This window comes from Cricetulus griseus, chromosome 4, assembly GCF_003668045.3.
Source record: "Cricetulus griseus strain 17A/GY chromosome 4, alternate assembly CriGri-PICRH-1.0, whole genome shotgun sequence".
NCBI classification, from domain to species: Eukaryota; Metazoa; Chordata; class Mammalia; order Rodentia; family Cricetidae; genus Cricetulus; species Cricetulus griseus.
The window spans coordinates 67,079,477-67,105,572 of NC_048597.1; the positions used below are offsets into that span (position 1 = coordinate 67,079,477).

The window sequence follows — 26,096 nt, forward strand, 5'->3', positions numbered from 1 at the left end:
TGAGGGGTCTGGATCAGTCCTGTGCTGGCCTCCCAGACATCAATCTGGGGTCCATGCGCTCCAGTATCTTTGGTTGAGTCAGCAGCCTTTTGTCTCAGTTGCAAAAAACGAGAATAGTATTCACTTTGTATTATAAGGATTATATTCAAATGAAATAATATACATAAAAGCTATAAAGAGATTTATAAGCATGTACAAAGTGCTAAATAAATGCTAAACTACCCTGTGACAAGCCTCCATTGGATGAATTGGTAAGAAAGTCCATGCTTTCTAGCATGAATAGACTTCATTGCTTTCTTTCCTTCTTTCCATGTCAGAGCTGTTGTCCCTCATCCTCTGAACTTATTCAGGAACATTGCCTCTCTTCTTTCCTAAGACTAGCCCTAAAATTACCCACGCTAGCAGTTTGCAACCCTGTCCATGTGTTATAATCAGTAGAGGAGCTTTCAAAGTGCAGATAACTAGACCAATTAACTATGACTAGGCCAAGTAAATATGAATCTCTAAGAAAGGAAGTATTCTTTCAGGGCTTTTTGCTCTTGTTTTATGAGACAGAGTCTCATGTAGCCAAGGCAGATTTCAAACTCACTATGTGGTTAAGGATGGCCTCGAACACCTAGTCTTTCTGCCTCCACCTCCCAGATAGGATCACAGTACAGGCCATCAAATGCAGTGGTATTTTGTTTTGAAAGTTTCCTGATGGAATGCCAAGACAAGTTACCAGGGGGACAGAGATATCCTGGAACAACTGGATAACCATATCCAAAAGCGATGCTGAATCCTTTTCTTACATTGAAGAATTAAGCTTTGAGTTAAAAATATAAAATGTCTAGATGAAAATATAGGAATGGACCTTAATGGCCTTGTTAGACAACACCGCCTTTGACATAACATCAGAAGCACAAAAACAGAAACTGAACTTCATAAAAACTAGTTTTTGGTACTCACCACTGACAAAAAGCCTATGAGAAAATATTTACTATTCACTTAGCCTGACACAGCTTGTATCCAGAGTATAGGAAGGACATTCATAAATCAATAATAAAAACAAGAAGGACTAATTTTAATATATGCTGAGAGTCTGAATAGACATTTCTCTAGAGAAGATACACACATGTCCAGTAAACACTTCAAAAGATGTTCAACATTATCAGCCACTAGGGAGATGCCAACAAAGGTACCATGGGATGCTGCTTCATACCCCCTGAGGTGATGCTCATAAGGTGACAGGTGACATCTGCTACTTCCTGTGGCTGTGGAGAGGTTTGAACTGTGTGTGGCTGATGGGGATATGCAAAGGTGCAGCCAACTTAGAAAGAAGCTCAGTATCTCCTCAATTGTTCAGTACTCAAGAAAAATGAAAGGATAGGCAAAAACTTGTACATAAATATCAAAAGCAGTTGGATTCCTAGTAGGTAAAAGTAGAAAGAGCCCATATCCATAAACAGGTGAATGGAGAAGGTGATTTAACTATGTATACTTAAATACTGTTTGGTAATATGAAAAGATGAAGTACTGATGCCTGTAAATCATGGATGAACTTTGAAAAAAGTGATAGAAGCTAATTACAAATGGTCATACATTATATGACTTCATCTATAAGAAATGTCCAGAATAAGCAAATAAACAAATAAAAAGGGGAGATTGATTGGTGGTTGCCTAGTGCAGAGGGATAATAGAAATGAGAAGTGATTGCTAGTGAGTATGTAGTTTCCTTCCCTCCCTCCCTCCCTCCCCTCCCTCCCTCCTCCCTCCCTCCCTCCCTCCCTCCCTCCCTCCCTCTCTCCTCCCTCCCTTTCCTTCTTTCTTTGATAAAGAAAATGTTCTACATTGACTGTGGTCATGGGGAACATACTAAAGACCACCCAATAATGAAAAGAAAAGAGGGAAGATGGGAAAGAAAAGGAGGTGGAAGGAGGAAAAGTGTGTTGTGAAAGTCGATGTCTACTGATTTCTCTTTCTAGAGTTCTTGAGAACAAAAACTGCATCTTCTAAAACTTTGGCTCCTCCATTTCTTTTCCCAGAATCAGAACTGACATAGCAGGAGTGTGATATTCTTGGAATGACATTTTTTTTTTCTTCAACCAGCAGAGTGTTCCTAGGCAGTGCTCTTTAATTTTAACAAAAACCACAAGTATCAGGCTACACCACCTGGCAGGTTTGAGCACCTCGACTATCTTGGCTCAGGTGAGTTCCTCATGTGACCAGTCAGCTGTAGCACACAGAGGAAGGAAGTAGACAGTGCGAACCAAGCTCTCAGGTTCTGCCACCCAAGTACAGTTGCTGTGTTATATGTCTGTGCATGTGGCCCCTTGCCCTTAGGAACCATTCTGATGCCAGTTCCCCAGGACACAGCTCTGCTTTGACTGACTCTGTTTACTAAATAAATTAATTCCTACTCCTGGAGTAGTTTCAACTTTTAGACAGAAAGGCATCTATTGATAATCACTGATACACAGTATTTTATTGTTTGATATTAAACAATTAAGAGTTATTGTTTTATCCCACAAGTACGCTATACAAGAAAATAAACATAATCTAGAATACAGCCAGTAGGAGTGGGGACGGTGGGGTTTCTGTGCCTTAGAGGGACAATTTTACTTCAATAAATCCATGTGCAGGCTAAATTTCACTTGTAAAAATAAAGCTCTGATGTGATAAAAATATACATAAAGGCAGAATCTAATAAACATTTCTCAAAAGGGCTTTGAATACATGAACATAATTTTTTAAAGGTTACGGATTTGGACTTCTAGTAGACTTCAACAATTTAATATATCTTTGGAAATGCTCTCAACAGAGTCTTGAGAGGATACAAAAAAGAAAAATGCTGCAATATATCGAGATATCATAAAATATAGGGAATTTTATCTAAAATAGTATCAATGTGTTCAACTCAGCAAATAAAAACAGCAAAACATAAAACTACAATTGTGTGGGCAATAGGCAGAGGGTTTCCTCCTGTAAACTCTAGGACATTAAAATACACAGTGAAAACAAAATGAGGATATTCGATGTTAATCTGAGAAAGAAAATAAAGTGTTTCAGCTTCGGGTATGGTAATTTTAAAATGAAATGCAGGTTCACTTGGAAGATTAAGAATAACCATTCCCGAAAAAGAAAGAATGATCTGAATGCTAACATGAGTGCTACAATTTAGAACCTCTGCTCTACAAGAAAAATTAAAATTAAGCATTGATTACGAAAAGTGAGACAGACATGGTTGAGTGACAAGAAATAAAGGGCCTCTCTCTCTCTCTCTCTCTCTCTCTCTCTCTCTCTCTCTCTCTCTCTCTCTCTCCAGAAAGAAAAACCAAAGACATGTTTCAGAGTAGTACCTCAGTTGTTCAAAGTTGGGAAATGTGACTAGATTATATGGGCTCAGGAACTGCCTTGGGCAGAATATGACACAGTATCACACCTCTCCTCAAAATAAATCTGAGCACTGGAAAACAACCACAGATATTTCTTGTTAAAACTATAAGCAAATTATCAAACCAACTTTATACATGGAAGACATCAGAACTTTCTCCAATTTCCAAAACCTAGCAGAGTAAACTTTACTCAGTTGCATTTCTATACAATACAATTTTGGAACATAGGAAGAAATAACTTCACTAGAAATCTTTAAAAAATAATTATCCTTACAATTTAAGGATAATTCTGGTTCAGCCTTCAGTATAGATTTTTAGGTATAAAATGATATAAAAAGAGCAACAAATATATACAAATATATATACCCCAACCGCTCTCATCATAAAAGCTTTTGAAAATGGTTGAAGAAGTATTTATCTTCCCATATTGCAAACACCAGATACTGACTGTCACACAATTAGGAAACAAAGGCAAGGTTGAAGGGTGAGCCGTGGTAGGAAGGACAGCACAGGAGACAAGTGCTGGGCAAGCAGGAGCCTGCTTGGGCTTGCTGGCCCCACTTTCTGCAGCTCCTTCCTGGTGCTCCCCAGCGCCCCCTCCCCCCAACACATCCACATCCTCTCAAAGACAAACCAAGCAAGCATCCGAAGGTAACGTGCAGAACCGTAATCAAAAAATGTCCACGTCCAGCCGGCAGACAAGCAAGCAAAGAAAAAAAACCAGCTGTCAGTCCCTGAGCCGTGCCGGGGTTGGGGGGTGGGGTGGGGGGCCGCTCAGGTTTCCTTCGGCCTTTTTCTGTCTCTCTCACCTTGTGTCTCCCTCAATACTATCAGTTTTCTAATAAGCTTAAAGCACAAATAAATTCTCCATCTGTCCTTGTGAGATACATGCTGACGAAACAGGAAAAGAGTGTAATACTCACAACAATGAAGAATTCCTACACATGCTGTTCCATTTTCTTGCTTTAAAAAGATGGAAGGTTAATCTAAAGAGCCTTGCAGAATTGGAAAAATAAGGGGGAGGGAGATTCTACCCACACAATCCTCCGGCCCACCGCAAAGGAGCTCAAAGCTTGCTGACGTCACACATTCATGAATGGATGTAAATTGGGCTGGTTTAGGATTCCGCACAGACTTAGTGGTGGTGTGTGCTGTGAAGGAAAAGGTGGGGGGAGGAAGAGGGAGGGCCCAGAGTATAACCAGCCAATAGGCTTCAGGCAGGTATGGTCAGCCCTCTTTTTAGAAAGAATCTGGTCACCGAATAAACAGAGCCCGCCAATCAGACATCTGTCACAGCCTTAAACCAAACCAACAGAGCTGCAGCAGCAACAGCAGCAGCAGCAGGAGACAGAGAGGGAGAGGGGGAAGGGAGGGAGGGAGGGAGAGAGAGAGAGAGAGAGAGAGAGAGAGAGAGAGAGAGAGAGAGAGAGAGAGAGAGAGAGAGAGAGAGAGAGAGAAGAGGAGGCGGGGAGAATATGGGAGGAGGGAGGGAGGGGAGAGAGAGAAAGAGACTGTGGTTATCATAAAAACATTGTTCTTGCTATGGAATAAAGGAATCAAAATGGAAATTTGGAAGGATCAATGCCCCAAAGTTAAATCACTAGACCTTTTACTCCTTAGGGTTATTAGAGCTATTTTCCTTAAGCCCCTTAATAACATGCCTAATGTAACAAAAAGAAATCAAAATCAGAGAGTTAGTTCCTAAGATTGGCGACAGGTCACCATGCATATACTCCACAACACAATTTGGGACAACAAAATAATAGGGCAAGGGTGCATGCAATTATCTAAGATGGCATTACATAAACTGAATTGCTTTTTAATAACAATGTGTTCCTGACCTTTGTGACATATCAAAAGGGGGAGGAGAAGGGCAATTTACTGTTAAATAAATTTAAATAAAGTACAGCATTCCCTCGTTAATTTTATCTGAAGACAAGGCTCTAAAAGGTTTGTAATGAATCTTGGAGCAAAGTTTGACTTCAGTGTGGAATTTTAGCAGCAAAAACAGCCGTGTTTGCTCACCAAATGGGCTCATGACATTTCTTTATTCTTTAAAATTTTAAACATTATACCAAGGTGGAGACTAATGTAATGGACTATCCCTTCTCCCTAACTCTTTGCTTTACAATTACCAATACTTTCCAAATACTGATCTTCACATTTTGTATTTGGAAAATGGTCCCCAATCCTTGAACCCAGAAAAGAAGTGCTTGCTGTGTGGTCTCAGTTGTGAGACATCTAGTGGCTAGGAGCCTTAGCAACAGAAACTCATTCTAGTACTCAATAAGATGCCATGTACAACAGAGAGAAGGAAAGTGTTTGTCACAAGGAGACTTTCCACTATTGCTTTACACAAGGAATAGAATATCAGTGACAAAGAGGGTCAACAGGTCTCCAAAAAAAGTTTGTAGAATATCACTGTGGAAATGATTAACCAATGAAGCTTATCTGTGTAGGTTAGGGGTGTTCACAACTAAAATCGTACAGAAATGTTGCTAACAGGCCCTGAGGGTACCACAAATATGTCAAATATCCACATACAAAGCTTTTTGGAAATCATTAAATAGGAACAAGAAGAATATGCATACTTAATTCTTTTAATAGCAATCAAAACCAACAAGAATACAATTAAACTCCCAGACTAATAGAAACAAACTAACCATTTTTCTCTTAAAATCATACAGGCTAACTAATAGAGGTTGTAGATGAAAGTTTCTATACTGTCCAGTCCTGCAGCTGGTTAGTCCCAAATAAACACACAGAGGCTTATATTAATTATAAACTGTTTGGCCAGTGGCTCTTATTGGGCTAACTCTCTCTTAATTATTAACCCATTTCTATTAGTCTGTATATCTCCACATGATCTTGGCTTACCAGAGAATTCCTGGGTATCCTACCTTCCTGGTAACTACATGGCATCTCCTGGACTCCACCTACTACCCTTCTAGATCCCACTGCATGGCTAAATTCTGTTTGTCCACTGGCTCAAACAGCTTTATTCATCAACCAATAAGAGAAACATATATTCACAGCATACAGAAGGACATCCCCCATCAAGAGGTAATCAACAGTCCAGATGGGCTTACTGTGGATGGTGTCAATCAGCAACTAGCATATCCAGCTCTATGTATCAAAAGTGTACAGGGGTTTGCATGTAAATCATATCTGAATAAAACCATTTTAAAAGCCAGTTGACTCTGCTATAGAAGCTGCCACAATTATAGCCAGAGTCAATCAGCAGCAGCATTTCTAACAAGTCCACCAGTGGTAGGGATAATCATTGCAACAGTTCAATACAGAGCCTATTCATGCATCCAAGAACAGCCACCCAGGACTGCTGGCTTAATAATCATCTGCTGAATTAAAAGTAGATGGCTGCATGGACTCATCACTTTAGCCTGGTGAACCCTGCCTGGGTTAGCATGCTTCCCTGTACCACCAAATCAACTGAGCCAACAGGGCCCTCCAGGCCAAACATCATGGGAAGTCATTGGGAAGGTGCCTATGCAAGTTGTAGAAGATGCAGACATCATTCTCACAAGAGATCATTGCATGTGAGGAAATGAGAGAGGAAGACAAGCATAAAGGTGTACATACTAAGGGCCACCACCCAAGAGAACCTGCTGCAATGACATGAATGCGTGGACGTGGTCACCACAAGTGCCAATCATGTGAGACATGCCTGGTGTGCTTGAGGAGCCAAATTCTCACATTTTAGTTAAATTTTAAAAACAGTTACATGTGGCTAATGGCTAAAACCCAGTATAGTCACCTCTATAAACACTGAATTGAATTCCATCATCATGTGTAGTCTTTAATATGGACAAGTGTGGGGAGCTATACAGCTATTAAAAGATAAGCAGGCTCTTACAACAACCAAATTAACCCCTTCAGGTTTCAGTAATGATTAGAAGATGATTCTTGTCTTCTTACCTAAGAACATTTTCAAAATTCATTAGCAGACTAATGTATGTATGTATGTATGTATGTATGTATGTATGTATAGGAATCAAGGTACACTTTTTTCTTGCTACAAAATTATGAGCTGTTTTAGTTGTGTTTTTTTTTTTTTTTTTTTTTTTTGAGACAGGGTTTCTCTGTGTAGCTTTGGAACCTATCCTGGCACTTGCTATGGAGATCAGGCTGGCCTTGAACTCACAGAGATCCACCTGCCTCTGCCTCCCGAATGCTGGGATTAAAGGCGTGTGCCACCAACGCCTGGCGAGCTGTTTTAGTTTTTGTTCTTTGTGAAAAATGTGTTTTGTAAAAAAGGAAAATGGCTTGTTATAAAGCAAGAAACTAAGGAATGTCTTAAGGACCAAGATTCAGTGACTACTTTTGATCAAACATAGTTTTAAAAGGAAGGATACAGTTAGTGCAAGTACTGATGCATACAGACTTGGTTTTCTGGCCCCCAGGTGCCAGTGTGCAGTGGCCAAAACCGGCAAAGATCTGGTGACCCCCCTTTCTGTGCTACCAGTCGCTCATGGGAGCCTAGGCTGCCGGAGCTTCAGTTTTCTGCTTCAGCTTCTAGACCTTCATTAATAGGTCTAGAAGAGGCTACACTCTGTACTCTAAGAAAGTTAGATAAGTAGCACACACAGGAGTTAGCACAGTCACCAGCATATGGAAGGCAGGAAGCTGTATCAGTAGTTGGGTTGTTGTTATTCAAACACCCTGGACTCCCTCACCCCTTTAGAAGAGAAATTCCAACAGCTACTCAGATACAAGAACCAAATTATGGAAATAATACACTATCTCCATTTTTATCATAATAAAACAGACACATTCAGGAAATTATATATGTGTGTGTGTATGTGTGTGTGTGTGTGTGTATTAACCCAGAGCACATGCACTGTGATTAACACGGGAATTTAGTATTCAAAGACCTGGGCGACTTATTCAGTTATGTTCACACACACACACACACACACACACACACACACACACACACACACACACACGCAATTGATCAGTAACATTTTTTCCCCTCGAAGAAAAGGCCAACCAAGTAGTCTTTCTTAAGGAGGCTGGTATACATCATCCGAGGCTCTGAACCAGTGGCGACGGTGTGTCAGGATGTCAGGCTGGCTGACAAAGAACTCTATTTCAAGGCAGCTAAAATTGCACATTAAGAGGTAGTGTGCACAAAATGATACTAGCTAGTATGGAAATGACTCTACCAGCTGAGAACACAGTTCTGAACTCTCCACTCTCATGTCAGAGTATTAGCCCTGACCTACCTGCCCCCTTTCCAGAGCACATGCACCGTGATTAACACGGGAATTTAGTATTCAAAGACCTGGGCGACCTATTCAGTTATGTTTGCTTACTTCCCACTAAATGGAGAAAGTGATTTTAAAAACTAACTAAGGAAAAATACTCTTCTGAGACTCACTACACTATCCTTATGTTAAGGGAGAGTTCCCCAAAGCTCCAGTGGTCACCAGCCTGGACCAGCTTGGCAAGATCACTGCCACTCGGTCCTATGGTCTCATTTTTATTAAAAAAAATTATTATAAGGAAGACAAAATTGCTTCTGCATTGTCTATCATCTTGAATGGTGTCTTCCAGAAAAAGAGCTCAGGCAAGGGATTTGTACGACAGCTCTGTACCAGGGAGAAGTTCTCTATTCTTAGAGGATTAGACACCCACATTGCAGGTGACTGCAGTATAATCCAATGAGTTACCACCTCTGTCTCCGCTGCTGCAGTCAGAGCTGCTTATTTCTAACATACATGCTTTTGTAATTAACACTTTGCTTGTTCACCCTTGTTTTGAGTTTGACTTCCCTCCTAACCTCAATATGTATATATGTCATGATAAGCACTATGAATCACTATGAATAAAATTTTAGAATTAAACACATATGTATGAATATTAAAAAGACAAAAATCTCATGTAGGTAAATTCCAAATCATCTTTAAGATAAAAGGAACCCCTTAAATGCATGCATAGTTATGGAAAACTCAAAAGAGTATCATTAGTTAACTGGATCTGAATGCTTCAATATTTTTTCAAAGGATAATAAAACATCAAATCAGCTATAGAAGAGCAATTTTTTGTAATGCTCTATGCTATCTAGACAAATTGTACCAGCATAATGAAGTTTTAATGTATCCTTTCTGCCAAAGGGATGCTTATTAGTGAAAGACGTAAGAATTCTCCTGGCTGGCAGTGCAAACGCACTGGAGCAAACGGTTTCTCAAATGATCAAATATTTAGCAATCTCAAAACGTAACATCCACAATACAAATTATGGCGAAGTGCCCACAGCCAAGCTTTCAGAGATCTAAATATACTGTCTGGAATTTATGGAAACATTTTATGCACTAAGAGAACAAAATGAAACTGTCACTGTGTACATCACACCATCCAGCTCAGGCCATTTTCTAGGGTGGTGGCACAGCATGAACATGAAGTTAGCAACAGAGAGAGCTAGAAGATAATTCCTGAAAACTGGTGCAGAACTGGGTGTGTTGGTGCACACCTCTAACCTCAGCCTTGGAGAGGTAGAAGCAGGGCAGTAATAAATCCAAGATGAGGGAAACCTAGGTACGAGGTATCCTTCTCACTCTACTCTTCAAAGTAGAGACAAGATGAAAGATGAAAACAGGAGGTAGCGGTCATCTGCCTTTTCCATTTATGTTTGCCCCTTCACCACCCTCATTTTGAGGGAACTGTCTCTCCTCCCACTTTCAACCTATGTGATTCAGATGAACCCCACTTAGGGTTTGAAGAGTGAGCCATGGCACTCATGGTTAGTGAAAAAGGACAGACAAGTGGCATAAGCCAGCCAATAAAAATGACCAAGACCCAGCCCCAGGATGTTCACTGAAACTATTGGGAAGTAAACCAACATTTTTTAAAATTAGGATACTAGCTATAAGGACAGCGTAAGCAGAGAACTGTAGTCTTTATCCATACAAAGGGCAGAGATGATGACACCAAAGGCAGATTCCCAGCGACACAGACCAAGCATCTAACAGACACGTTTTAAGTGTTTCTTTGCCGTACCTCCTCACTCCACAAGCCAACCAGCCTCCCCACTTCATTTCTTTAAGAGCTTAAAGCAATTAGATATGGTTTTCTGCCACCTGCAACCAAAAGAGACCTCAGCATAAAGTCACTGACATTGTACTCATTCCCCACACTCAACAAGGCCAATTACAATCAGATCCCTGTGCCAGTCTATTTAATACCAGAAACCTCTATACATGTATAGATTAACACTCAAGATCTGCTTTCTAAATTTGACATTTTTTATTTTTATTTTTTATACTTTGTTTTTGTCTTTGACATCTTTAGTATTCTCCAGTCAAGAGGGAGCTCTATTCGTGGTTAATTTTCTTTTTCTTTCTTTCATTCTTTTTTTTTCTTTCTTTCAAACACAATCTTTCTATGCTGCCCAGACTGACCTCAAACTCTGTGGGCCAGGTACCTCAGCCTCCCACCTAGCTATGGCTACAAGTGCCACCAGAGTATTCCCCTGGATATTGTGACATCAGCCTCTATCCTCATCACACATGTACACACACAGCTATAATTCATCTCTATAACTCTATACTGCATGCATTTCTCATTGTTTGCTGTTCTTATAAGACCAATAAATAAATTATAAAATCCTATTTTTCCTATGATCCTTTTCCTGACATTGATTTTAAAGCTGAATATCCATTTTAATGGATTCTTTCTTCTATGACTAGTCTACATATACTGAAAGAAAAATATTAGAATTACTATAGAAAAATATTAGAGAGTAGAGACTCTACCAAATAATTTTGTGTCATGAGTAAAAGATGTTTTTAATCCTTACCAATATATTAAATATGTCATTAGCTCTTCCTTTGGTGGCAAGGATTATTATGGAGCACAATGATAATAAAACTATAAATGATCGAGTTTCACTTACATTTCAAGCATTGTCCTAAAAGCCTTTGCTCCTAGTTAGCTTCAGCTGTCAACTTGTCACATCCTAGTCAACTATGGGGAGCTCAACTGAGGGTCCCTCCAAATCAGACTGGCCTGTGACCATGTCTGTAAAAGACTGTCTTGACAGATTATTGACACAGGAGGGCACAGCCCACTGTAGGTGGTACCATCTCTAAGCAGGTAGGCCTGGGCTGTATAAGAAAGTTAGCTGAGCATGAGGCTGAGAGAAAGGCACAGAATGAGCCAGTAAACACCATTCCTCCATCAATCTTGCCTTGGGTTCCAGCCCCGACTTCCCTCAGGAGCTCTTGCCCTGAATTCCCTCAATGATGGACTGTGATCTGAAACATTGGCTGAAACAAACCCTTTCCTCCCAAGTTGCTTTTGGTAAGTGAGCATTGTCTCAGCAACAGAAAGGAAACCAGAAAAGCCCCATTGAAAATCCCATTCAGTTCCTACAATGATTTGAGTCTTGTTTAAGGTGAGAGAAGCAAAGGATATAAAGCAAATGAAAAGTTCATGTGTCAGAATTTATTTCATGAGGCAATCTACTCAGGATTACTCAGTCAGACAATGTGCTCTAGCCAATTCCACACACACACTGCTAGGGTTACAGAGACATGCCACCAGGCCTGGAGAACACACACACACACACACACACACACACACACACACACACACAAGCAGTGCTAGGGTTACAGAAACATGTCACCATGCCTGGAGATACACACGGACACACACACATCAGAGTACTGAGGATCCAACGTGTAAGTCCTCATGCTTGAATGGCAAGTACTTCATTGACTCAGTCATCTAGTGTCATCTAGTGTTAAATACTCACCTGCTGTGTGATGGGACTATTCTACTCCTCGTTATTTACACATAAATACTTGAACACATAATAACTATTGAGAAATCTGATTTATTCTTAGAGTGTACTCTTTGCATGGACTGGGAAGTTCTTTTAAGTCATCAAAGCACACTGCAGACCATTCAGGTCAAGCATCTACTTGGACTGGAGTTTTTAGCATCAGCAGATTCAGTTTCAGACTTTCCAGTGTTACCCCTGTAGAGATCACCTTTACAGTCTTTGGGGAAATGTGAATGTGACATGCTTTGTTTTCAGTATTCTATGAAAACAGTAAAAAAATAAAACAGAAATTTAGAAAACACAACATAAGACTTCAAAACAAATGGAATTGCCTAATAAGTGAACAAGTAACTGTGGTGTGTTCAGCAACCATGAGGAATGTTCTATTCATATATGCTGCAATTTAGATGTTTACAATGTACCTAAGAGAAGTAAAAGAAGCCATATAAAACAGTGTATTCTTTATGATTATTCTGTTGTTACTGTTTCAAGACAGGGTCTCACAGTCCAAGCTGTCCTCAAGGTTACCCTGCAGTTGAGGCTGACTGGCCTACCTGCCTCTACTTCCCAACTGTAGGCATGCACCAGCATGCCTAGCTTCCTTTACGATTCATTTGAAAGTTCTAGGAAGAAGGGACTAATGTGACAAAGTATCCAGTGGTTGTCAGCTAGGGAGAAGCATGGAAGAAAGGGATTCTAGTATTCTGAGGAAACTCCGGGGTAATGTTTATGCTCATCGCCCGACTATGTGAGGATTTCATGGATGGATGTTAAAACACTCTAATTGTACACTTGAAATACGTGCAATTTCTTGTGTGTCAGGCTTACCTTAATAAGGCCAGTGAGAAAATGGTTTAAAATTTACATACATAGCCAACAAAGATGTTATTGATTCCAAAATTACAGTATAATACTCATAAATATTTTAATTAATATTTTATTTTTAATCCTATGTACGTGTCTGTGTGTTGGTATGAACATGTGAGTGCCAGTGACTGAGGAGGTCAGAGACATGGGATCCCCTGGACTAGAATTATATGAAGCTAGTTGTGAGCTCTTGATGTTGATGCTACGAACTGAATTCAGGTCCTTTACAAGCTTAGACTATTAACCTCTGAGCCATCTCTCCAGCTGCCATGTTTACACATTTTTAAAGGAAACACAAAAAACAACAGTGCTCAATGCAAATAACTAAAACAAATGTGTTATATTACAGCCTCAAATGTTTGAATTTATGTTTAATACATTTTTCCCATTTTAGGGAAAGGAAATATTTGATAGGTTAAAAACAATGACAGAAAATACGTCTTGAATTATGTGATCTATAAAGGGCGTTTTGAAAAGTTTTCAGGCTGAGGCTGTACTTCAGTTGGCAAGTGCATGCCTTGAGTTCAAGCCTCAGCATGGGGTAGACACTCACCTTTTGGGAGAGGGTTGGCAAGAGGATCAGAAGTTCATGGTCATTCCTGGCTTCAGAGTTGACCAGCCAAGGCTATATGAGATTGTTTCAAAAATATTTTCAAAAACTGCAATTATAATGCAGTAGAGACTGAGGTTATCTCAGTGGGTAAAGGCTCACCATTAAAATAGATGAGTTAGAAGTACAGAAACCAGAGCATCTCACAGGGTGCTCTATCTGGGTGTACTATCTGAAGAAACTCATATGTCCTGTGTGTGCATGAGGGTGCTATAGAAGCTATGTTTCTTACTCTGGGTCATGGCATAAAAAGTCTTACAAATCACCACTCCATCATATATACATTAAACACGTGCCATTTATTTATTTATTTATTTATTTATTTATTTATTTATTCATTCATTCACTCATTCATTCTGAGGTTCGGGGATGGAACATTCTAGGCAAGCACTCAAAAGCCGCATTCCCAAGCCTCTTGCTATTCTTTGTGTCCATTTTGCAAGCCATAACTTTTGTGTCAAAGAATATTTACTACATTGGGATCTTTTAGATTTTCGGGTTTCTAAATTCTAGAAAAATAACTGGGAACAAATATGGTCCTAGACATTCTTTGCAAAAATATTATAATGTTCTTTACGTTCACAGAGAACATCAATAGGTTGATACTAGCTAGCTCCATTACGTACATAAGAAAAGTAAGGCACTGGGGAGATCGGTTTGCCTACTGCAGCTGTGTCTACATCCTGTAGTATAGTGAAAGTTAGACTTTTAAAATCCTGTTTATTGCCCTTTCCTCTCTCCCCACAGAGGCCTGTACTCTGCCATCTGGGGAGTAACAATTAAAGATGAACTTCTTTATTCTGTGATGCTGGGATCCAAGCCCTGTCCCTACCCTGTGCCTTGTCCATGCTAGGTAAGCCCTGTACCACTGCACTAGCTACACGCCAGTCCTTATTAAAGATGAGTTTTACAAAATGGAACTCCAACAGCGAAGGGCCAGCTTCTGGCATCAAGAGTAATGAGTAATTTCACAAGTGGTATAAATGATAAGATAGTGGGGCCAGAAATATTTTACCTGACATTGGAACATACTAGAAAGAAATTAACTGAAAATTGACAAAGACAAAAAAAGTCTTTCTGTGTGAGATTACACTAGACAGAACAAAACACACTGGTTTTCAGCACACCCACTATCCCGGCAACAGCTCCTCTTACAGCTGAGAAGGTCCCCCACACCTTTGTCTCCCCAGTCACCGGGGGACTGAGAAGTACCAGTTTGAGGCTAGGTTAGCCTAGAGTGCTGCTCTCTGCTGTCCTCTGTTGACACAGGGGGGTTAGAGCAGGTCCTTAGACAAATGCCCACGTGCCTTAGAAAAACATCATCAGTCCGTGGAGGAAGTCATGTGAAAGACAAAGGTGCTCACACTGAGTCTCAGCAGAGAGCTGTGAGAATGGGAGGAGAGGCTGAAGGAAGGCAGGAATCTGCTCCTCCTCGTCAAGGCCTCAGTCTACACTTGTGATTCACTTGTCTCTGGCATGGTGCATGTTTATAAAGGGAATAAAGGCTTGTCCTTACACAAACACACCCTATCCTTATGCTGCAGTTTGCTCTACCACTCCCAGTTTGCACTGCCATCCTCTTAGCAAGGGCCTGGATTAAGTCTTCCTTTTCTTTCTAATAGAATGATCGTTCTGAGCTGGGTGGTTACAGCCAGTTACAACAAGAGGGTAGAGTGGAACTGGTCTGTACAGAGGAGGGACTTGGAGAAAACAGACAGGAGACAGCGGGGACAATTCTGCCAAGGTAGCCCATGCCAGCTGTGACATTGGTAAGGCACATTTTAGCACTTTCCATTTCAATGTAAGACCACAATGCACAAGGCATGGTGCTGCACACTGGTAACCCTGGAGGCAGAGACAGGAGGCTCAGCTCAATCTCCATGAGACTCTGGCTCAAAAAGTAAAAAACATCCTTCAGGTGAGATCATGATGAACAAATACTCCATAAAAAGAATTAGAAATCTCAAATATTATAAGATACAAATACTGAATCGGGAAGTATGGACTGTTTTTAAAATGAGCTTTATACAACTCCCCACAAACAGGCTGTAACTGTGTAGGGTCACAATTAGTACCATTGTCCTCTCCTTATTGCTGACAATAGGGAGCAATGAAGACAGGATGCAAAAATCTCAAAATTAATTTTAATATTCACTCCTTAATATAACTGCATGCTATGTTCAGACAATACACTTACAACCAAGTAACAAAGCCATACAGAAAAGCTCTTGGCTTTCTGTTACATACAGTCACCCTGCCAAAATAGGGTAGTCCTGTCTTTACTAATAACAGACAGAAACTGCTGGTGGTTAAAAACTACTTCTGCCCAAACAACTTCATAGGTTCCAGTCTAGTCTCCACAGGCTGGGGGTTAAGGTGATGCAGGTAACCTAAGTAAGAGGAGAGACAGAGCAAGTGCTCGGGAAGGGGACTCAACACTGTGTATCGACGCCCTGGAAACCATACAAGCAGGTTTCTATGACATCACATCTGTGTCCAAGATATCTTAATGTGTGTTGCTAGGTATCTGTAGGGATGAGTTATAGCTCCTGGTTTCAGACTGTCACTGGTGTGAACATCTTGAAAAGGAAATTCTACTAGTTGACAATCATAATGGAAACACAGTGGCTGCTATTGTCCCCCAGTACCCTGTCTTCTTTCTTCATTAGAGACTCTCTGGCACCCCCATTACCACATCTGAAGCTTTATGTGGTACATGGCTACCGTTCTATAAGCTTTTTTACACACTGTAGATGTGACCACAAGGGTAAGATCTAGCAGTGAGATGCACGGAAGAGTGGAGCCTGACACATCTCCTGGAGCCTCCCTCCTCCACACTGACCCAGCTCCTGACATGTAGATGTTCATGATACCCTAGACAACAGAGAGCAAGACAGCAGCACTGACCCTGGGCTCTCAAGCACTTGAAACAATCAAGCAAAGCTGTCTGCCCAGAGCACCTAAGAGTCATGTGACTGCCTTCCTTCCTACTTTGAGCCACCAAATTCTTTGAGACTCTGTTACTGCAGCTTAATTTGTGTCCCAAAGGTGTATACTGCTATGAGGCACTGTGTGATTATTTTCTAGAATATGTAAATGAACAATGATTATTTTAGACACTTTTGAGAATTAATATCTCAGGGAATCAAGGATCTGGAAGGAACCCTAAAACTGAGGCTTGAGAATTTTCTTTTGAATTATATTTTGTCTTAAAATCTACAAACTAACAAAAGAGAGAATATTAATATAATGTTATAATGCTACTGAAACAAAGGTGTGCAAACAACAATAAAACAAAGGATCACACCATGCACTGACGGGCAGAGTTCCAACAGGCCTGGGGAGATGGGAGCTCATAGAGCTGTCTCCTGGGAGCTTGGGTGCTTCAGAGATACAGGAACTACTGTGATGTAAGTGATGCTGGCCCTGGGGAGACATGCCAGAGCTGAGAGCTTCATTTTCAGTTTTCATAAGAATGCATTCATCTACCTTGATCTGAAAATTTGTGGTGCTTTACTCTTTTAAAAATTACTTCTGAAGCCTCCATCCCAGCTCTCCAGCACAGGAGAGCCACGCCTGGCCATCACTGTCTCTGCCTGGCCATGCCCTTGCTGGAGAGGAAGTGTCAACCTGCGCTTCTCTGTGCAGCATAGCCCACCGCAGAGCACATGAAGAAAGGAGCCATTTTAGGGAGATGTGATGAAAAGAATGAGGATGGGTACCAGTAGGTTTTCTTAATATGTCTTACATACAGAATTTCGGGAGGATGGAATTTAAAGGCTAAAGAACATTTTACCCTCAAATACTGAATTTGGGTATAGGAACAGCCACCACAAACCACCTTTGCTTTGTTAAATATCAGTGTGTTCATTTTTCCCATTCTGAGGCAATCCTAAAAGTCAGAAGTGAAAGTGTTGTTATGATCTCTGTTTGTTCCTGGTCTCTATGACAGCAATATGAACATTAGCCTTCAAGTGGACCCACAGCCATTCAGGCCCATCTAACAGCACCTCCCTTGGCAATGCAGTGTGTCCCAGGACCACTGTAGTGCTGGTTTGGCTTGCTTCTGTCCTGAATGGACTTCAGCTAAAGCCTACCTAACTTCATGGGGAATGCTCCAATCTAGAAACAAGTATGATAAAAACTGAGATAATATCAGACCTGAAATTAAAATCAGAGAAGCACTGAAAACCCCTCATGCTGGAAGCACTGACCTGACAAAGACTCCACACCTGTGGCATAGCTTTAGTCTGTCCATTACCTGGGGCTCTGTACTGGTGTATCTTTGACATGTGTGTCCTCTAGGAAACAGACTGGTGTCTTAAGGTGGCTCTCACTATAAGTAAACACAAAACAGGTAAAACAGACTCTATCAAATGTTATGAGGGGGTTGGAGAGATGGCTCGTAAGTACAGAGCCCTTCTGCTCAGACGCCAGGACCAACATAGAGCCAGGTATGGGTGTATGGATGCTTTTAACCTTAGCACTGTGGTGGGCAGGCTGGTCAGAGCTTAATTCAGGCTTGGTGAGAGGCTCTGTGTCAAAGGAGTAAGGAGGTCACCCAAAGCCGTCCTCTGACCCCCACACGAGTGCACTAGTATGTGTACCCCGCATGTATACACACAGTTATGCACACAAACCCATCCATCCACATACTCACATGTACACTCACATAGACACACAGTCACACACCACATGTGACTTATGAAAAGTTTGAGTATATTTTCCCATGGGAATATTTGTTGGTGCTCACTGCTTAGCTGGGCTATGAAACAGTCACAGATCATGCCAAATTATCATTTCTGGAACAGCCCCACTACATGTAAGGCAAGCACCTTTATATACCCCCTGCACATGCCTCATTGCATTCCAAACCCAGGGAGAAAATCCATCGCTGCTATCTACAGCAAATCTGGAAGATAATCCTGAAATACTTCTGAATTTGAAAGGGAAAGTTCAATGTGTTAATATTACTTGGGAATCATTGTCAAAGAAGTAAAGTGAGCTAACCTCTAGCTAAATTATCCCAGAATCCTGAATGATGGTCAATAAGACAATATGCAAAAACTAAAGTAAGCTACACAGAACAAACAGCCTTAAATGGCTTTGCTAAGTTACACACGTGCACAATCTGTGGTCTACCATCCATGCAGAAATATGAACCTGCTCTTTTGTACAGAGGAAAACTCAGTTTGAAGCTATCAGGAAAACAAAGTCATACAACTGCAGAGCATGCACCTGGCCGGCCCTCCCTGGGTCCTGACTGGACACCTGTCAGGAGCTCCTGCTGCTGTGGCTTTCCACCACAGTAGGCCTGAAACTGGAGGAAAGAAGAAACACGGGCTTCCATCTCCTGCCAGTGCTGCATCTCAGAATCAGCACCAGTCCTGAAGTGACCTACCATAGAGTCCAGGGATAATTTGCATGAAAACACATGGGAATATTTTAGAGAAGCTAAGGAAATTAAACTCCTGCATGAGTTGAAGAGAGTGTGGGTATTTTAAAATGGGCCGTGGGAACTAAGAAGAAAAGCTTATTTGGAAGAATTTACAAAATTCACAAAATGTAAAAACAACAGCAACAAAAATCTGTACAATTGTGAGTTCAAGAATCATTAAGATAAAGGGATAAACGAGAGAATGGGGAGGTGGAAGGATCTGAGAGGAGTTGGCGAATGGGAAAACATGATTAAAACATATTGTATGAAAAAACTGTTAACTAAAAAAAAAAATAAAAAGGAGCTCTTCAAGTGGGTAAATGTAGGAATGAGATGGAAGAGAAAAGGACTCACCTACCAGTTAAGTCAAACATTAAAAGACACAAAGCTTATAAGACAAATGTCCAATTTAGGCAGTAACTAAAGAAATGGAAACACTGAGATACCACTTTCTGCTTGCAAAGTGGCTGATATCATTCTGCTTTATCGTATGGTGATATCCTACCTTTGGAAGTCTAAGTAAACAGGCATTTACACAGTGCCAAGAGCAGTAGGCCAAAGTGAAAATATCTGTTAAGGGACTTAAAGGATTAGTTACTGTCTTGAGATCGCACCTCATGTTTCCCAGGCTGGCCTCAGATAGCTGTGTGGCCCAAGATGCCCTGAATTCCTGAATGAAGAGACTGGAAGCAGTGATGACTGAATCCTGGCTGACCAAGTGCCCAGATGGTGCGACACAAAGTGGGTGGGGCCATGGGCCTATCTGATAGTAAGTACCTGCTGCTGTATGTGACACAAGAGCAGCTCTGCTCTCCCCACTCTCTAGTCCTTTCCACTTATGCACCAGCTGACAAAGGCATAGCATCTGCCATCAACACCTGCAGCAGGGACAGAAGTCATGGAAGCTCTCTTGCACGTGCTAAACACTATATTGAGCAGAATCTGGCAACAGGAAGCCTGTGGGAAGTACTTAACAGTGATTTACTAAGTAGGGGGGTAAATACCTGTATGGGGTGAACTTGGAGTCTAGCATATCTACTAAGACAAAGAACAGAGCCTCCCTCCCCGTATCTTTGACCTTGTAGATATGGGCTCTTCAGACTGTTAACAACAGTGCCTTGGGTTCCTCATACACAGGAAGCTTTTGCAGAGGTCGGCCTAGCTGCATGCACATCTAGCCATTTCTAGTCATAGTGCATCTCAGTATTGACAGTGAATGGCTATCTTTTACCCTTCTGGCTTTGGCTAGCCCCGCTTCTATTCACTAAAACACTTACTGGCAATCATCCATTTACAGTACAGTGGAGGGAAAAATGAAAGGACACTGCAATGGTGTTTTAGGTAAAGAAGCCACCTTGGATAAGGCACCAATGTCACCCATGGTAGATTTCCATGCTCCCCAGGACTCTGTGGTCCTCTGTCCTTGAGTATAAGCAGCATTTGATCCTCTCAACAGGGCAAGTAAAGGTGCTGGGATGAACATGACCATGTGCACATAATTATGTCACTGTCATAAAGCCACGGCACCTGTCTGCCACCTCCCTCTCTCTCATAGTAGCTACCAGGAAGCATGTAACCATGTTGGGGAATTCCACAAGGCAGGTAACTGTGGGTGACTTCTATGAGCTGAGGGTAGACTTCCTCACTGGCAGGAAAAGGAGGTGCGGGGGACAGACATTCTCAGTTTGATAACCATGATCCATAATCACAGGAATGGAATGTATCACCCACCACAAGTCCCCTAGTTAGACCTGCAGGGGAGAAGGAACTCAGTCCCGCCAATAGTCTTCACTGAGGCTATCGGAAAACCTCAGGAGAGGGCATAGGTTGGCCATGCCCCATAATGAGTGAGTGAATATTTTTAAGGCAGTAATTTTGTGATGATATCATTATACAGTAAGAGAAAAGCTGGTGTATCCACAGAATCTCATAGCATCCCAACTACAGATAACTTGGCTCACACCTGTAGAAAAAGCATCTAAATCCCTTGAGGTATAGCTAAAGATATAACAGCATAGTTCATTGCTCCCATTAATACAAATAACAGAAATGCATAACATGCCACCTGGGCTAAAACCTGAAATCAGAGGTAACCGTCACTCCCAGCACTGCACCGAAGAACAACACTGGAGAAAATGTCAGAGACACAGCCTCTAGCTCAATATGCTTTGTCCTGTACTCTGTTAGTAGTGGTTTGAGGTTTCTAGCCCAGGTGGACCTGAGTCATCAGGCAGGATACTTGTTATGAGTTTCTATTGTGTCTATAAAAGGAGCAATGCACCAGGCATCGCAATTGAGATGCCATCAAAGGCAATACTGAAAGTTCATGGCCATCGTCTCTTGCTCACTTCAGCTTCCTGGCACTGCGATGAACAGGCTCCTCCACTACAGGCTCTTGCTGGGCCACTGCTGGGCCACTGCAGTGAACCTGGGTTACAGCCTCTGAAACCAGGGCCCAGAGCAGACCTTCCCTGTTAAACTGATTCTCTCTGCTGCAGTGAAAGAGAGTTCACTAACAGGGCAACCTTATTTGGAAACAGCCTTTGAAGAGAGCATTAGTTCGGCAAACAGAACATCATATTGGATAACTGGGTCCTAAACCCAATGTTTCATGTCCTCATGAGGAGAGAGCATGCACTTAAACCTGACACACGTAGAAAAACGTTCCTCACAGTGCTCAGGGCATACATGTCAAGCCATCATCATTACCCTGTCACTCCCCTTAGTCACTCTGGGCCTATACCTTCTTCCAGCCTACCGCCCTATGTGACCCTGCTGTTGCTTCTCCCTAGGGCACCCTCTTCCTGAATTTGAAGAGTTGTCCCATAATCTGTTAGATATAATAAGCTATCGATGAATGTAAACTGCAGATTTTATTTCAGATTTCTACTTTGTACATAAAAAAACTCTGATAAACATGTAATGTACATACCAAAATGCCTGCTTTCCCACCTTCAGTAAAACGGGAGTTGCCTCACCTAACTACCACCAAAAGGCATTTCTACATTTCTGTCATCTCTAAAATTCCCTGGTGCAGCTTTCCAATACAATAACTTGTCTTCCCCCAGCCCTCACCAAGATAATAATTTTCACCATATGACCTTTTCTTTTGAGACAAGGGCTCACAACATAGCCCAGGCTAGCCTTGAACCAAACTCATGGTTGCCTTGTCTCCATCTCCTAAATGGTGGGATTACGGGTACGTACCATCATACCTATACCATCACTGATTCTTAACAGTGCCCTGCATGGGTTCAGCCTACCTGATGGTTTTTATGGTTCTAAAGTACTCCACAAAGCAAGAACAATCTGTATTTTTGTTTTCCAGTCGAATATCTTAATATATAAAATAATGCATTTAATTGTGGTATCTTCATATGTGCATACAATGTATATTTATATTTTCTAGTATTTCATTTTAAAATTTTATGTGTATGAGTGTCTTGCATGTATGTCCATACACTACCTATGTGCAGGGCCCCAAGGAGTTCAGAAGAGTGCATCATATCCCTTGGACATGGAGTTACAGACAGTTGTGAGCTGCCATGTAGGTGCTGGGAACAGAATCTGGGTCCTCTGCAAGAGCAGCCAGTGCTCTAACCACAGAGCATCTCTCCAGCCCCAATGGATGTTTTTACTATTTCATTTTTCATTTCAGTGTCACTGTTCTCCCTCCCTCTTTCTGCACAGTCACGTGTGGCCTGTCACTGCTCTTGTTCTATACTGGCAGCTAAGTAGCTGCTGCAGAGCCCACAGTATTGTTTATTTGTCCTCCGACGAGCAAGCTCCCAAGTCTCTGCTCTAAAGGGGCAGTTCATGAGTATTGTGCCTACCCCTAAATATTCTGATTCAGTTCGGGTTTATGTGGAAGAGCCTGAGAACCTCATCTTGAACAAGATCTCAGTTAACGCCACTGCTGGTGGTTGGCAGAGCACACCTTGAGAATCAGTTTTCAATTTTTTTTTTTTTTTTTTATATAGTCTTAGGGACAGTACCCTGAGCTCTCATCAGCACTGTTCTCATTGCCCCATCCTTTGTCCTCACCTGATTCTCAGTGTTCAAATCTACAAAGTAGACCTGTAAACACCTCCTCAGTTTTCACAGAACTTTCTACCCATCAACGTGGGAATAGGTGAACATAAAACGTCTACTTTTTTTTATTTTTAAAGATTTTTATTTATTTATTATGTATAAAGTCTTTTGCCTGCAGGCCAGCAGAGGGCACCAGATCTCATTCAAGGTGATTTTGAGTCACCATGTGGTTGCCGGGAATTGAACTCAGGACCTCTGGAAGAACAGTCAGTGCTCTTAACCACTGAGCCATCTCTCCAGCCCCAGTTTTTAATTTATTACCATTTATCTCATGCACCATTTCATTTCTGCATTCTTTGTGCCTTTTGACGCATATATTTGATTTTTAATATGCTTCTAGCCCTGTTAAGTTGTTTTAAATTAAACAGGTTAGAATTTTTCTTTTTTAGAAATTAGTACTCAGTAAAACTTTCTGGTGAACAGTTCTACATGTGTGGGTGTATGTTTATATGGGTGCACAGGTGTGTGCTGGTGCAACTGCACCTGTAAGGACAACAAGGTGTCATCTGCTTCCTGTGGGTCTCTCATTGGACCACAGCTAAATCAATTAGGCTAGACTGGATGGCCAATGAGCCCCAGGGATCCTCCTGTCTTTATGGCCTCTCTCTCTAATCCTGTGATTGCAACTGTGTGCCACCATACCCCCAACACTTTTATATGGGTTCTGGAACTGAAACCCAGGTCCTCATATTTGAAAGGCAAGCACTGTGTTGACTGAGCCACCAGGACACCTATCCCAGAGTTAAGACTTTTAGCTTATATACCAACTTTTGAAATTTCCATCATAATAATGTCCTCTGTTAAAGGGGCCAGTAGGAAAGGGAAGAATGGACAAATGAGGACTTTTAGAACAAAGCAAAGTATAAGGAAAACTAAGAAATACTAGAATTCAAAGATTAATTATCAAGCTGAAGAATTCATACTACAGAACAAAAGCAACTTCTGCACTGTGTTGTAACTTTTATAACATTTTCTAATCAGTTTTCTTTATTCAGAAAATCAGCCCTATTAATACTCACCTATGTGCCAACAATTCCCCAGTTGCTACTACTTCTAATGTGTCTGTCATATTTATCTTTAGCAGATAAGGTAAGTGCTCTTATCTGCTAAACTGTCTCCCTGGAGCCCCCACCCATTTCTATGTTTCTTAAGTATGTTGTTTGAAATCTTGGTTCTTAAGCCTTTCTCAGAAGAAAACATTCTGTCAAATTCTTGAAGCAGTCATGTAAGCCTCTTGCTTTCCACAACTACAGATTTTATTAGCTAAGCACTTTGCACAGAACAGATTGTGTGGGTAGCCTTTCTCTGTGTGTATGTGTGTGGGGGGGTTGTATTGCACATGCCTAGAAGCCAGTAAAGGGTATAGGCTGTCTTCTTCTATCACCTATTCCTTTGAAGCAGGCCCTCTTCCAAATCCGGAGTTCACCCTGGGGGAGGCTAGTAGCCAGCAAGCTCCAGTGATTCCCTGTCCTTGGAGTTGGGTTTACAGGCGCTGCAGGGATTCGATGGTGGGTGCTGGGAGCTAAATGCCTGGTCCAGGCACTGAGCTCCTCTTCTAGCCTCACTTAGTACTTTGTTTGTTTGGATGGGTTTGGTCTTGGTCGTGGGGACTAAGCCTAGGGACTTTGTACATGCTAAGCAGACACATCACCACTGAGTCACACACCCTCAGGTCCTAGGGACCAAAGGCCTAAGGACCAAAGCCTAGGGACCTTGCACATACTATCAGACATATCACCATTGAGTCACACACCCTCAGGTCAGGTGATTGTTGTGTTCTTCCCTTGGTGAGTTTGTCATCCTCTGGGCTCTCACTACTGCCACCATATCATTAAATTCCAAAAGCTGGAAGGACAAAAGGCGGACAGCCTGGAGTGGGATTCAATTGTTCCTACATCTTTTATGTGATTATAAGGCTAGGCTGGGTGGTGGTGGTGTATGCCTTTAATTCCAACACTCAGGAGGCAGAGGCAGTTGGATCTCTGTGTACTCAAGGCTAGCCTGGTCTATAGAGTAAGTTCTAGGACAATCAGGACTATTCACAGAAAAACCCTGTCTCGAAAAGCAAAACAAAAGAAAACAAAACAAAATAAAAAAGGCTAGGGCTGCTTGGGAGAGAAGTCACTAAGTGCTGGGCTGTGAGAAGCCTTTTGTGATATGTCCAGCAGCCCCCACTCCCTGTGCTGTGTACCCTTCTACCTGGAATCTGCTATTAATGCCAGCCCCAAACTGGTTTTCAAGTTCTAAAGTGTCATCTATGTGGCTATCCTGCCTCTGCCTATTTGTCCAAGTGTTTTTCTGGCCCGCTGCAAATGGTGTGTTTACTCTGTATTGTATGCATTGAGACGTAGGGAAAGGGTTGGCCTATGCTTCCCAGGTGACCCATAATTGTCTTTGATGTCTGTAGAATATCTTGTGTAAACTGCTTCTGCTAAGTTTGTGTTGCCAGTATGTCTTGAAATTAATTTTACAAGACTGATCACACCACTTTGCTATGGAAACCACTCTCAAAACACAACACTCAAAATGTACTATTTAAACATATGGCTGAAGTAGTATATTACCTGATTCCAGTCACATTGATTGCTTTATGAGGAAGGCAGAGTGAGATATTATTATTCCATTTTCCAGAACAAAGAAGCCAGGAAACAGACAGATGGTTAAATGAACAGCACACGAGAAAGTGCCTCGGACAGAATTCGATGTATGAGTGTTTTCATGCACACACACATAAACAATTCAAACACGCCCCCCCCCCATGCATACACACATACATTCTTGTAGCATGGGAGGCATGTATACTACCTAGAAAGCTTTAGTCAGGTGACATTCCCATATTTGGTGCCTAGTTTTCCATATTCAGGAAAAGTGGTTCTCTATGATAGTGGTTCAGTTTTATTTGTTTTTGAA

General features: G+C 41.5%; 1 protein-coding gene across 2 annotated transcripts in view; it reads right to left on the bottom strand.

Moving 5' to 3' along the window:
• The window catches only part of Map3k13 (mitogen-activated protein kinase kinase kinase 13), a 135,160-nt gene that overhangs the window by 80,613 nt on the left and 28,451 nt on the right, over window positions 1–26,096 (bottom strand). Inside the window, exon 1 of one of the 2 annotated variants that reach the window (XM_027413013.2) lies at window positions 4,298–4,527. The exons of the other annotated variant lie outside the window; for it this stretch is intronic. The gene's annotated coding sequence lies outside the window, so the exon portion shown is untranslated. Of the gene's footprint in view, window positions 1–4,297; window positions 4,528–26,096 lie in introns of those variants that run through there. 2 annotated transcript variants of the gene reach the window in all.